General features: G+C 44.6%; 1 long non-coding RNA gene across 1 annotated transcript in view; it reads right to left on the bottom strand.

Moving 5' to 3' along the window:
* Window positions 1–775: 775 nt before the first annotated feature.
* The window catches only part of LOC145525874 (uncharacterized), a 79,880-nt gene continuing 66,589 nt past the window's right edge, over window positions 776–14,066 (bottom strand). The window contains exon 12 of the long non-coding RNA XR_014068472.1: window positions 776–1,071. This is a non-coding gene — a long non-coding RNA (uncharacterized LOC145525874). The remainder of the gene's footprint in view (window positions 1,072–14,066) is intronic.

The following is a 14,066-nucleotide window of genomic DNA, read 5'->3' as shown; positions in this document are numbered from 1 at the left end:
CATACACACCTTATATATAGATTCCTTTTTTTTTTAGATTCCACATATGACATCACATAGTATTTATCTTTCTCTGACTTACTTCACTAAGTATAATATTCTCTAGGATCCATGCATTAAAAAAGAAAAAAACTGAGAATGAATTTTGTTTCATAAGATAAAAAGTATACATGTGGGGAAAAACTACCACCTCCCTACCCAGGGATTATTATTTAGTCTTTTGGTATATACAATTTCATATTTTTCCAGATACATCTATATCTTATCCATGTCTATATCTTATCTCTTATTTTGACAAAAATTAGACTGCATTAAATATACTAATTTGTTAAAACCTACTGAAGTCTTTCCCTGTCAGTGAATACTGAGTTACACCATTATCTTTCATATGTTTGGTACCACAATGAGAAATACATTTCAGATGTGTTCATACAGTACATATACATTTATAATTGAGATGAAACTTTCATGAACCACTATTCACCACTATTATGTATGACATTTTCTGTTATTTTATGTTTTATTCTCTTTCATTTGAAAAAAATACAGGTTATGATCCAGTAAATTGATTTTGAGACCACTAATGGGTTGTGCCCTGTAGGAGGGCATGGCAACCAACTCCAGTATTCTTGCCCGAAGAATCCCCATGGACAGAGGTGCCTGGTGGGCTACAGCCCTTGGGGTCACAAAGAGCTGGACACAACTGAGCAACTAAGCACAGCACAACACAGCAATGGGTTGTGACTTGCATTTTGAAAAATATTCTCCTAGGTCACGATTTCAGTAGCTTTATTGTATTTTGAACTCCAGAGTTTTTAAGCTGCATGAAGTTATAGAGGAGGTTTTGTCCAGTCTCTTATTTTTATTCGCAGAGGAGTGAAAATTTTATTTTCTCAATAGCTAGTACAAGAATTCCCCTCAGGGAGGAAATTTTCTTTGTTTACGGAAATACCTTTATAACTTCTTGTAGCGGGGAGGCTGCTGTAGAAGGAGTGGCTGAGCCACTTTATGCCGGGAATAAACAAATCTGGGATGGAGGACACTGAGCCACACGGCAGAAGGGGGTAGAACCTGAGTGAACAAAACAAAGGACTTTCAGAAACAAGAATATCAAATATCGAATTTCTGTTATTTGCATTGCTGTGCTGTACACTCATCTAGTCTCTCAAGCATTCGGTAAGGCTTAATGTTACTCAGATTTCTTTCCAACAAGTGATGGAAATACAACTCAAATTGGATTAAGAAAAAATAAGCTAGGAGTGTTTATTCACTTATGAAGTTGAATACACCAGGCATGACTGGATTCAAGGTCTTGAATAATGTCACTGCCATTTGGTATCTTCTTTATATCTTTCCTTTTTTCTCGGTTCATTCTAAGGTATTGATTCCCAGTGTGTGCTGTACTGTGCTAAGTCACTTTAGTCGTGTCCGACTCTGCGACCCCATGGACTGTGGCCCACCAGGCTCCTCTGTCCATGGAATTCTCCAGGCAAGAATACTGGAGTGGGTTGCCGTTCCCTTCTCCAGGGTATCTTCCTGACCCGGGGATCAATCTGGGGTCACCTGCCTTGCAGGCGGATTCTTAACCAGCTGGGCTACCACGGAAGCCCTGATTCCCAATAGTTTTCTCTAAAAAGACCTTAGGGTAATCTTATTTGATGGACTGGGGTCATATGACCATCTTTGAACCAATCATTGTAGCCAGAGGGATGGAAGGCTCTGATTGGCCAGATCATGTGCTCACGCTTGGACCCAGAGATAGTGTCACATTGACATCTTCTTGGCTTGAGGTGGGGAGGAGTGGTTTGCAGAAAACTGGGTTCACAATGGGAGAACCAATGGTGGGAGGCAAACACAACATATGTGCCTATTGACACAACACCTCGTGGGAGGCGGGAGGCGTGAACTTAGTGGAGAGTGAGTGGGGCTGTGAATTGCTTTGTTTGCCCCAGGGTAGAAATGGACTCCCTGAGAGGCACATCCAAATGATCCCTAAATAGAACTAAGAACAAAAGGAAAGTATTCCTGGGATTTCACAGCAATCTTGGAGAGAGGGTGACATTTTTCTACAATTTTACAAAGGATATCCATATCAAGCTTGTCTAGCTCTTAAAGGAAAGAAGATCCCTGAGGACATCTGAGTTGCATAAATGGGGAAACCAAGGCCCAGAGAGGTTTCCAGACCTGTCCAAAGTCACACAGCTAAAATTTGCTAGAGCCTAGATTGAGCACAGTCTCTTGCCATGGCTTAGCAATGTTCCCTCCACATGACTCAAGTAGACTTCCCTCTATTGTGCTGCTTACATCAAAGCTAGACATGTCTCAAAGTCTTACTTCCTTGGAGGCTCCTACTCCTATAAGCCCCTTGCTTGTCCTTGGGGCTGCCTGGGGCCTCTGCATAGACCTAGAAGGAGGAGCTTGTGTAGGAACAGACAGTCAGGCTCCAACCCTTTAGGAAACTGGGAACCCTGGTGTCTGAAAGGGAGGCTTAAGATGCAGGGCCCAACAAGAAAAACAAATCAACAGGGTAGGGTCAGTGGAATAAGCAGGAGTGACCAAGAAAGGACAAATGGCTAAAGAAAGTGGATCGATATTTATAATGTACTTCCTATTACCAAGTATTTTGCATATATTATTTTACTCAGTCTTCACAAAAATTTTAATTTCAGGGAATGAAAGGGAAGAGGAGGAAAAGAAGTGTCCATCAGCAGGAGCCATGCTTTGAAGGGCTTTGAATTTGGCTACATGAATGAGTGAATGAATTAATGGAGTTTATACCTGTATTACTTTGTTGCTGTAACAAAGAGCCATGAACTGAGGCCCCTCAACAGCAGAAATTTCTTGTTTTACAGTTCTGGAGGCTAGAAGTCCTGGATCAAGGTGTCAGTAGGGTCCATTCCTTCTGAAGGCTGTAAGAATTTGTTCCATGCCTCTCTCTCCTAGCATGTGGTGGATTTCAGGCCATCCTTAATAGTCCCTGACTTATAAATGTATAACCCCGAGCGCTGCCTTTAGCTTCTAGTGGACTTCTCTCCATGTGTGTGTTTGTGTCTGTGCCCCAAATTCACCTTTTTATAAGGACACAATTATATTGGATTAGGGCCCACCCTACCCCAGTATGACCTCATCTTTAATTACATCTGCTCTGACCCTGTTTTCAAGTAGGGTCACAGTCTGAGATACTGGAGGTTAAGACTTCAACATCTGAATTGGGGGAGGGGGACACAGTTCAACCCATAACAGCTGCTAAGTGGAACCCTGAGAAAAGCTGGTTTCAGCAAAATTAAACAGATTAATTTAGGGCCTCTGTGGCGATTTTACAACCTTACTGAAAAACCTCTTACACTCCTCCCATGGAGAGCTGTGGCCTCTGTCCCATCCCCTGGAATCTGAGACAGATAGAGGATGGTGGAAATGAAGTTATGTGACATCCAAGGGTGGACCATAAAAGGCCATATCGTTCCCATCTCTTTTGCTGGAATGCTGGACTGTATCTAAGAAGTGTGAATACCCTGGGGCCAGCCCTCTGAAAGGCACAGAGATCCTCTCTGGCTGGGTTCCCAACAGAGCCCAGCCTTCAAGTTATCTTGCCGAGGTGCCAGACTGGTTAAGTGAAAAAGCTCTCTGGCAGCTGCACCCTCCAGCTACAGCTGGGAGAGGCTTCTTCCCAGCCATCGTGAAGGAAGGACAGGTAGTCCTGGCTGTGCCCTGCCTAGGGCAAGCCACAGAATCCCAAGCCACAGAATTAGTGAGCCTTAAAAAATGATTCTTGTTTTAAGCCACTAAGTTTAGGGTTTGTATTCATCAGCATCCTCAAGATAAACAAAATCAATATCCATCTCTATCTCTCAAGTCCAAAGGCAGCAGTAGGCAGAATTCTCACTTCCTTACAGGATATCTGGGGCTTCCCTGGTGGCTCAGATGGTAAAGAATCTGCCTGCAATGTAGGAGACCCAGGTCCAATCCCTGGGTCAGGAAGATCCCATGGAGAAGAGAATGGCTACCCACTCCAGTATTCTTGCCTGGAGAATCCCATGGACTGAGGAGCTGTGGGTTATAGTCCATGAAGTCACAAAGAGTTGGACATGACTGAGCAACTAACACTTTCCCTGACCTCCCTAGAGGACATTGTGACTTTTTCTTTCCAGGCCTTCAACTGATTAGGTGAGGCCCACCTACATTATAGAGGGAAATCTGCTTCACTGAAAGTCTACTGATATGTTAATCTCATCTGAAAAAAATACTTCACAACATTATCTGGACTAGTAGGCTCGACTGTGGTCTAGCCAAGTTGGTACATAAGTTAACTATCATAGGCTGGTTTGTTACACAGCAATAGCTAACCATAATAGCCCTTCACAGCCTCTCAGCCTGCTGCTGCATTGTGTGACTCTCCAAGTGAGTGATAATATGTTATATTTTCCAATTTTATTTGGGTAAATTTCCTGCCCTCCCTCCCTCTCCCTTCCTCTTTTAAACAGAAATCTTTGAGTATGTTGTTCTGCAGATCATATCCTTAAGAAGCTTGAGTGTAGCAGTTAAGAGTTCCTGATTTGGAGTCTGAGCGAATTAGATTCAATTCTTGGCTGTACTAGTTCTGAGCTGTGTGACCTTGAGAAATCTATTAAATCTCCCCGAGTTTCAATATCCTCATCTACAAAGTAAGACAGGCATACTGACCTTGGTGCCATTGTAAGGAATAAATTGAATGAGCCATGGAAAGGGCTCAGTTCAGCACCAGGGCACATAGTTTTTAAAATTCATTCATTCGTTTGTTCATTCACCAATAGGTCCAAGATTTTAACAGTCTGGGGTGCTGTGCTTCCTTTTAAAAGGCCTCAATTATGAGGCTCAAGCTTCCATCCCTCTCAATTTCGAGAAGCTTCTCTCTCTCCCTCTTCCCCTTTCTTCCTTTCTTTCTGGGTATGTGTTTTTTCCCCTTCTTCTTTTTATTTTCCCTTGTAAAGTCAGGTTTCTCCCACTGGGGAACACATGCATGTTTCACAAATTCATCTTGCTTGTCACCGCAGCCAGCCACGGTTCTCTGGACCACCGCTTCACGTTTCCCATGAGGTACTGCCCCTTCCACTTCAGCTCCCCTCCTTCTGCCTCCAGCTGCCGCTCTGCTCTGCACACCTTCCCTCAAGCACAGCACAGACCTTGCCACCCACGGTGGCATGAGCAAAGAACAGGTTGCAACTTTTATGCTGACTTGCCCAAATGTTCCAGGGCAGTGGGAGGGGAGTGGAAGTCAAGTGTTGGCTTCTAACTGTTACTGGAGAGAACGTGCTCAGAGATCACGGACACAACTCTCTGGGCATTTACAGACGCCCCAGCCTCCCTTCATTGTGTCAGTGCCCATGGTGCTCAGGACATTGCCTTGCCTTGGTGTTCGCTCCTACTGCCCAGCCCAAGACCTGCCTCTCCACATCCTCATTGTCTGATCCCATTCCTGGATGATGGGTAGTGGGAATTCTCATTGCCTTCAGGAGAAATCCAGCCCCATCATCAGGGAGATGATGTTGCTCTGTGGCCCTCTGTGTTAGTCAGAGTCCTCCAGAGAAACAGAACCTATAAGATATGTACAGTTGACCCTTGAACAACATGGGTTTCAAAGCTGCCAGGGTCTGTTTATATGCAGATTTTTTTCAGTAAATACATACAGGTGGTGCTAGTGGTAAAGAACCTGCCTGCCAATGCAGGAGATGCAAGAGACACAGGTTCAATCCCTAGGTCAGGAAGATCCCCTGGAGGAGGGCATGGAAACCCACTCCAGTATTCTTGCCTGGAGAATCCCAAGGACAGAGGAGCCTGGTGGGCTGCAGTCCATGGGGTTGCAAAGAGTCGGACACGACTGAAGTGACGTAGCACGCATGCACTATATAATCATGGTTGGTTGAATCGGCAGATGTGGGACTGTGGATACAAAAGCTGACAATGGGACTTGAGGATCTACAGAGTCTTGTGTCTGTGGAGGTTGCAGAACCAATCCCCTGCGGATGCTGAGGATGGCTGCATGTGTGTATATATGTATATATGTGCAGAGATTTATTATAGAGAATTGCCTCACAGGACATGGAGGCTGAGTAGAACACACCCAGAAGAGCCAGGGTATAATTGCCATCCCAGCCTGAAGGCCTCAGATCCAGCTGAGCCAATGAGGCTCCAGTTTGAGCCTGAAGGCAGAAGGCTGATGTCCCAGCTCCAAGAGAGTTGGAAAGAGAAGAGGCATTGGAATTAGTTGAACCTGGATTCAAATCCAGGTCTTGCCCCAACCTGTGCAGTTCATGCTTCTACGAGATGAAGCTCACGCTTTAGAGAGTGGCTGTGAAGATGAAATGACAAATACCTGAAAAGGTGCCTGACACACAGCACATCCTCAGCAAATGATGGCTGCTGTCTTGGTCGTTTGTTGTTACGATTGTACTAGTACCTTTACTGTTAACATGGTTATTTGAAACTGAGATGTTGATGCCCTAAGATCAATAGGAGTGACGATATTCTTGACTGGAAGTCAGTGGAGAAGAAGTCATTTATCCCTGTGGTAAAGTCTGGAGTTGAATTGGAAATATTCTGAAGTCTGTCCTAGCAGCCTTTCATTTTAAGGAAAGAAGCCTGGGCTTTGGGTTCTAATCGGTGACACAAGTTTGAATCATAGCTTTGACTTATTAGCCACATGACCTTGACCAGTTGATTAATCCCCCCAAAGCCTCCGACTTCACATCTGTAAAGTGGGGATAATGATATGGGTTGAGGACTGAAATAGCAACAATAAGGGGCTTGTTACACTGTAGGTGCCTATCATTTGGGAACTTTTAATATTGTCATTGTACCTTTTTTCCTAGACACAATTCAACAACCTGTAACAGATGCTAAGGTGACCACTTTAAAGTTGCCCCAGGAAAACTGTGGCATGCTCTGCAACCCCTAATCCCAGAGAAGTACTCAGATGGATATTCATTGTTTTTATCAGCCCTGCATCCATCTCCCTTCTTCTGGGAACAGCATCCCAAGTTTTCAGGGGGGAGTGGGGTAGGGGAACTCACCACTCTGACACCCTCAGTCCATATGGTTCAGATAGGATTGGCATCATATTCCAGATACAAGATTGGACAAGTGACCCCAATCTAGCCAATGGGTATATTTTGTCCTTCAGGGGGCACAGTGATTGGTTCAGGTGATCCAGGAGACTCTATTCTAGGAGCTGATAGATTGGAAGCTTGCAGTGACAGGGACCATCTTTCCTATGAGAGAGATGCCAACAAAGAGAAGAACAGGTGGGAGATACAGAAATTGAGCCTGATGACATGCTTGCCGTACCATGCTCAGTCGCTTCCGTTGTGTCTGACTCTTTGCAACCCTATGGACTGTAGCCCACCAGGCTCCTCTTCCATGGGATTCTTCAGGCAAGAATACTGGAACGGGTTGCCATGACTTCCTCCAGGGGATATTCCTGACTCAAGGATTGAACCCGTGTCTCCTGTATCTCCTGCACTGCAGGTAGATTCTTTACCCACTGAGCCACCAGGGACGCCCGATGACATGCTTAAAGCCCCTGAATTAAGCTGAGCCCGAAAATTTCTTCAATAGTGGATGCTTCCATTACAGGAGCTAACAGATTCCCTTTTGGGCTTAATGACATTTTGATGTGAGGTTAAATGATTTGTAACCAAACACATACTAGCCAATGTAATTTTGCCCCCTCCCCGCTCCTGTTAATATACCTCAGTCACTCCTGGTGGCCTACAGTAGGAACATTTCACCAGGAAAAGAGAATTTCTATATCAGGCTTCCTGCATTGTCTCATAAGAGCCTGGTTTACAGCCCCAACAGAGATGCTCATAATTGGCCAGTGAGAGCAAGGAGCCAGGGTGGTGAATGTGTGCCAACAAATAATTCAAGCTGGCAGAACTCTTGGGGTTTTATAATTATGTGGAAGGACCTGAGATTTCTGTAAGGCAGGGGTCAGCAAATTAAAATTCTCCCAGGGGCTCAGGGCTTCTGAATGCTGGTTTCTGATAATCTTGTTTATGTCCTGGGGTAAATAAATCCGTCTTTTGTTCTGTGTTATTCAACTCTCAGCGCTGTTTGTAATTAAAGGGGTGGAGGGTGGAGAAATGAATGAGTTCTTTAATTGGCTCTGTTCTGTGTGACATAGAGTAAGACAAAAAGGCCCTCATGGGCGGGAGAGGGAGTTGGGGGTGGCCTGCTCTGCCCTGGGAAACGGTGATAAAACCAGGGGCAGCTGGTGATCAAGTGGCAAAGGGGCGGAAATCTATCGTCATTAGTGTGATCAGTGAGCACAGGCTGCGCCTCTGCTGGTCTGTGCCAGGGCCCTCCTGAGACACAGAGAGAACCTGAGCGAATGTGGCTGGTTTCAGAAGTCACATCCCTACTCCTCTAGTCAAGGATACCCTGGCGGCATTATTGCTCACCCCACACTCCATTTCCTACAACCATGATTCTGGGGGAGGGAGGATGACAAATAAAGCAGACAGAATCTTACTAGATGGTCAGATAAAGATAAATGCCAGTTACAACATAATTAGGATAGAAAGAGGACACAATAACAGATGGGTTGGTTCTGTAGGTTGAGTGCTGTCTATGAGCTGGATGCTGGGTTGAGAGCAGTACGTATATGGCTTCTTTTAATGCTCTCAAGAACTCCACATTACTGGCACCACTGTCTGCATTTTTTGGAGGAAAAAATGGAGGTAGAAAGAGAGGTGAAGTGACTTGCTGGAGGTCCCTCGTTGGTGAGTGATGAAGCTGGCATTCCTCTCCGAGTCAATCAGACAACAAAGCAATGCTTGTGCTGACTGCATGATGCCTCTCCAGCACCTTTCTGGAACTCTGGTTTGCCCCTTTGCTGCTGCTGCTGCTAAGTCGCTCCAGTCGTGTCCGACTTGGTGCGACCCCATAGATGGCAGCCCACCAGGCTCCCCCGTCCCTGGGATTCTCCAGGCAAGAACACTGGAGTGGGTTGCCATTTCCTTCTCCAATGCATGAAAGTGAAAAGCGAAAGTGAAGTCGCTCAGTCGTGTCCGATTCTTAGCAACCCCATGGACTGCAGCCCACCAGGCTCCTCTGTCCATGGGATTTTCCAGGCAAGAGTACTGGAGTGGGGTACCATTACCTTCTCTGTTGCCCCTCTAGAGCTTTTCAAATTTTTAAAACCAAGTCTTCGACTTCCCTGGTGGTCCAGTGGTCAAGAATTCACCTGCCAAGGCAGGGGACATGGGTTTGATCCCTGGTCCGGCAAGATTGCACATGCTGCAGAGGCATCTAAGCCAGTGCACCACAACTACTGAACCTGAGTGACTAGAGCCTGTGCTCCCCAACAGGAGAAGCCACTGCAATGAGAAGCCTGCACACTGCAATGGAGAGTAGTCCCCACTGTCCACAACTAGAAAATGAATGCAGCAATGAAGACCCAGTGCAGCCAAAATAAATAAGTAAATAATTAAACTAAAAAACCAAATAAAAAGTTAAATAAAATCAAGCCCTGTACTCTAAGTCTCAGAGTTTCATCTGTGAGATGGGGATTAACAACAATTTTATGTAGCAGAGTGTGTGGATGCAAATAACAAAAACAGACATTGAGTAGTTGAAGCAAAAAGGCAATGTCCAGGAAGGATACTGGGGGGCTCTTGGAGTTCTGGTCGCTTCTGGTTCTGTGGAGCGAGAGGGGCCCCATGCCCACCAAGAATCTCCCAGTGGGTGATTTTCCCCCAACCGGGAGGGTGTTCAGATGCTGAGTAGCTAAAATACCCTCCACCCTGACTTTCTCCTAGGGCTGTGTGGTGATGGATGGCTCATGTACCAGGCATGACACGTCGTAAATGCCCAGTGAATGGTAATTATTATTATTATTAATAATAACCAGAAAGAGGCAGCTCAGCCTGTCTCCACACTTGCCATATAAATCCTGGGCTGCTTTTCCTGCTGGATGATTTAGATTTCCTTTATGAACAGAGACATAAACCAACCTAACATATCCTCGAGACAGAAGGATGCTGGCATGTCTTCAGATTGGTCACTAAAGCGTGTCCTAAATTGGGAAGAAATCAAAACAGATTGCATCTAATTTCTCACTGTTCCAAGCAAGAAATTACCTCTTTAAGGGAAACGCCATGACTTTCAAAGCTGTTTGCAAATACAGTGTTTGTGAAGTGTCTTTCTTGGGTTTGGCTTGGATTTCTTGGTTAGATTGTCTGCTCCCGTGGGGTTAGCTGGGTTTTCAGAGGGAAGAGGCACAAAGAATCAACTTTTCTCACTTCTTTCTTGTGCTGTTAGGAGACTGGTGAGCGCTACTCTCCCACAATTGGCTGCCTGGGTTCTTACGGGGAAAGCATGGGCTTTGCAGCCAGACAAACCTGGATTCAAATTCTGGCTATACTATACCCTGCAGTTTTATTTTCTTGGGCTCCAAAATCACTGTGGATGGTGACTGTAGCCATGAAATTAAAACACGCTTGCTCCTTGGAAGAAAAGCTATGACAAATATAGACAGTGTATTAAAAAGCAGAGATATCACTTTGGAAGAAAAGCTATGACAAATATAGACAGTGTATTAAAAAGCAGAGATATCACTTTGACAGCAAAGGTACCTATAGTCAAAGCTATGGTTTTTCCAGTAGTCATGTACAGATGTGAGAATTCGGGGCATAAAGAAGGCTGAGCACTGAAGAATTGATGCTCTAAAACTGTGGTGCTGGAGAAGACTCTTGAGAGTCCCTTGGACAGCAAAGAGATCAAACTAGTCAGTCCTAAAGGAAATCAACCCTAAATATTCATTGGAAGGTCTGGTGCTGAAGCTGAAGCTCCAATACTTTGGCCACTTGATGTGAAGAACTGACTCACTGGAAAAGACCCTGATGCTGGGAAAGATTGAAAGCAGGAGGAGAAGGAGACGACAGAGGATGAAATAGTTGGACAGCATCACCAACTCAATGGACATGAGTTTGAGCAAACTCTGGGAGATAGTGAAGGACAGGGAAGCCTGGCGTGCTGCAGTTGGTGGGGCTACAGAGTCAGACATGAATGAGTGACTGAACAACAAAATATCCTGCAGTATAAACTTGGGGAAGTCACTTTATCTGTATGGATCTCTGCTTCCTCATCGTATAAACGAGATTCTTATTATTTACTTCCTAGAGTTTGCAGTGGCCAGCAGTAATTGTTGGTCTTGCTCAGGGCTGATGCTGGCTTGTTTGAAAGCTTTGTGTAAATCAGGAAAAGGCATTCCTTCTTCTAGCAGATGTTTCTGGGGCCAGAGTGCGTGGCTTACTGAGCAGAGCACAGGGCAGGCTTTTATTTCCTTTTTAGCCCCTCTACTGGTGCCCTTGTGCAGCGTGTGACCAGCACAACTACTCACAGTGGCCTTATTATATCAGCCTATTTGATTTGACTTTTTAACCTTTCTTCTCTTCGATCCCAAAGGATGGCAACATAACCCAATTCTGGTCAAAGCCTCTGGAAATAGCGATTGGGTCACAGATTGGTCATGTGACCCAAACAGTCCAGAAAGAATTTTTCCCTGGGATTGACATACCCATGTTGGAAGGAAGTAACACTTTATATTCATTGAGGAAATGGCAATCACATTCCTCTTCACATGGAACAGGCCTACTTACAGTCGGGGGAAATGTGATGAACAGGCAAAGACAAAAAGAGATAAGTAAAAATGAGAGCTATAGAGAGGAAGTTTCTGAAGCCAGTTGTGGAGGATTGTTCCTGTGCTTCTAAGCATGAATTCAGTTCTCTTAGTTCCATGAATTCAAATAATTCCCTTCGCATGACTCCCTTTATGGAGAAGGCAATGGCACCCCACTCCAGTACTCTTGCCTGGAAAATCCCACGGATGAAGGAGCCTGGTGGGCTGCAGTCCATGGGGTCGCTAAGTGTAGGACACGACTGAGCGACTTCACTTTCACTTTTCCCTTTCATGCACTGGAGAAGGAAATGGCAACCCACTCCAGTATTCTTGCCTGGAGAATCTCAGGGACGGCAGAGCCTGGTGGGCTGCCGTCTATGGGGTCGCACAGAGTCGGACACGACTGAAGCGACTTAGCAGCAGCATGACTCCCTTTATGCTTAAACTAGTGTGAGTTGGTTATCTGATACTTGCAACTAAAACTGAACTGATAATTGGGGAGTTTCTGTAAGATATATTGTGTATGGAAAACCCTTAGCTCAGAGTGGCATTCCATAAACAATAACTTATTATTGCCATACTGTACCACATGGAATTCCCACCAGTTTGCTTCTTTGGAGTCAAAGAGAAAGTGCTTTTTTACATTTGTGGTGTCAGATGTGCCATCAGCCCTTGATTTCATGCCCAAGGCAGACATCCATAACTCATTAACAAAAGATATTAATTAATAAGGCCATGGTGTTTCTTCAGTATTGCTCTTTGTTTTATTTTTGTTTAGCCTGGGAATGGTCTGAGTCCTTCCTAACAGGTGCAGCTGCTGTTCATCATTTGGAAATGAAAGAGGAGATGAAACCAAACATTTTGATTTTAAGCCATTTGTGACAAAATCTATTGCAATTCATTTTTTTAAGCCTCTAACTCGTGGCAGCGCGCCGACAGAGGTGAGAAAATGTTGCTTTAAATTAATGCCAGAAAATAAGGGACTCAGAATAGCACCGCAGAAGCCTAAATGGCTAATGAAGTTTGGCAGAAGGTTTTTGTGAGCATGTGTAGGGCAGCTGGGTCAACAGGCAAGCGAATTCCCAAAGACGGAAGCAAAGATTAGCTCAGCCCCACCACCGTATCTGGGGCAAAGCTCACTTCCTCCTCATCTTATGGGGATGAGGGTGGGTGGGAGGGTGATCTTGGTGAATTTTCCAGCCAGAGGAAGGCTCTGTGGTGGAATACAAAAAGAAAGTAAATATGAACAAAACAAGACACTCCAGACTTTTCTGCCCAGTTTGAAGAAGTCTAAGATCTGTCACTGACTGATGAATCTAAGGGAGCATAAGGGGAAAAAGTGAAAGTGAAAGTCGCTCAGTCATGTCTGACTCTTTGCGACTTCATGGACTATACAGTCCATGGAATTCTCCAGGCCAGAATACTGGAGTGGGTAGCCTTTCCCTTCTCCAGGGCATCTTCCCAACCCAGGGATCGAAGCCAGGTCTCCCGCATTGCAGGTGGATTCTTTACCAGCTGAGACACAAGGGAAGTCCAAAAATACTGGAATGGGTAGCCTATCCCTTTTCCAGGGGATTTTCCTGACCCAGGGGTCAAACTGGGGTTTGCTGCATTGCAGGCAGATTCTTTACCAACTGAGCGATGAGGGAAGCCATGGAAGCATAAGGGGTCAAGTTCAATGTAGTTGTTGTTCAGCTGCTAAGTTGTGTTCCACTCTTCGTGACCCCATGGACTGCAGCAAGCCAGGCTTCCCTGTTTTTCACTATCTCCTGGAGTTTGCTCAGATTCATGTCCATTGAGTTGGTGATGCTATCTAATATACTAGAAAATATAAGCAGATAAACTATTTCATATGCACCTTTATGTTCTCTAACGTGTTTTCACTGTGGTGAGATGCAGAATTTTAGACATCTGATAAAGATGTATTTTTCATCATATAGATTCCTGGAGAAGCACCTGCTTGTGTAGAATAGCCACAGAAAAATAACCCCCAAACAAGTCCTCTGTAACTGCTTTAAATTACTAACCACTTACTATATGCTCAGTTACTTTTTAACGCATGTTATCTTTAATCTTTACAATGAACTCTGCAAAATAACAATTTTACGTCCATTTTGCAGATGAAGAAACTGAGGTTACTGAGTAGATGAGACCAGATTTAAAGGCAAGTTTTCTCACGCTGTTTCTGCCCTCATGTGCTATGTGGCTATTTTTCTTTATAACAAATTACAAAAGTAATTGGAAAAGTAAGAATGCAAATATAGGGTGAAAAAGTCTTGTTAATTAACTAGTCCTTCTCATCCAATTTCCTAGAGGTAACAAATAGTACAAATGGGACGTGACGTCTTTCAAGATCTTAGATAATGCCACACATAATATGTGTGCTTTCTAGGAAAGTCAGAAAACGGAG

The sequence above is a fragment of the Giraffa tippelskirchi genome, chromosome 11 (genome assembly GCF_054371585.1).
Source record: "Giraffa tippelskirchi isolate mGirTip1 chromosome 11, T2T-mGirTip1v1.2.pri, whole genome shotgun sequence".
NCBI lineage: Eukaryota > Metazoa > Chordata > Mammalia > Artiodactyla > Giraffidae > Giraffa > Giraffa tippelskirchi.
This window is presented reverse-complemented; position numbering and strand designations above follow the sequence as displayed.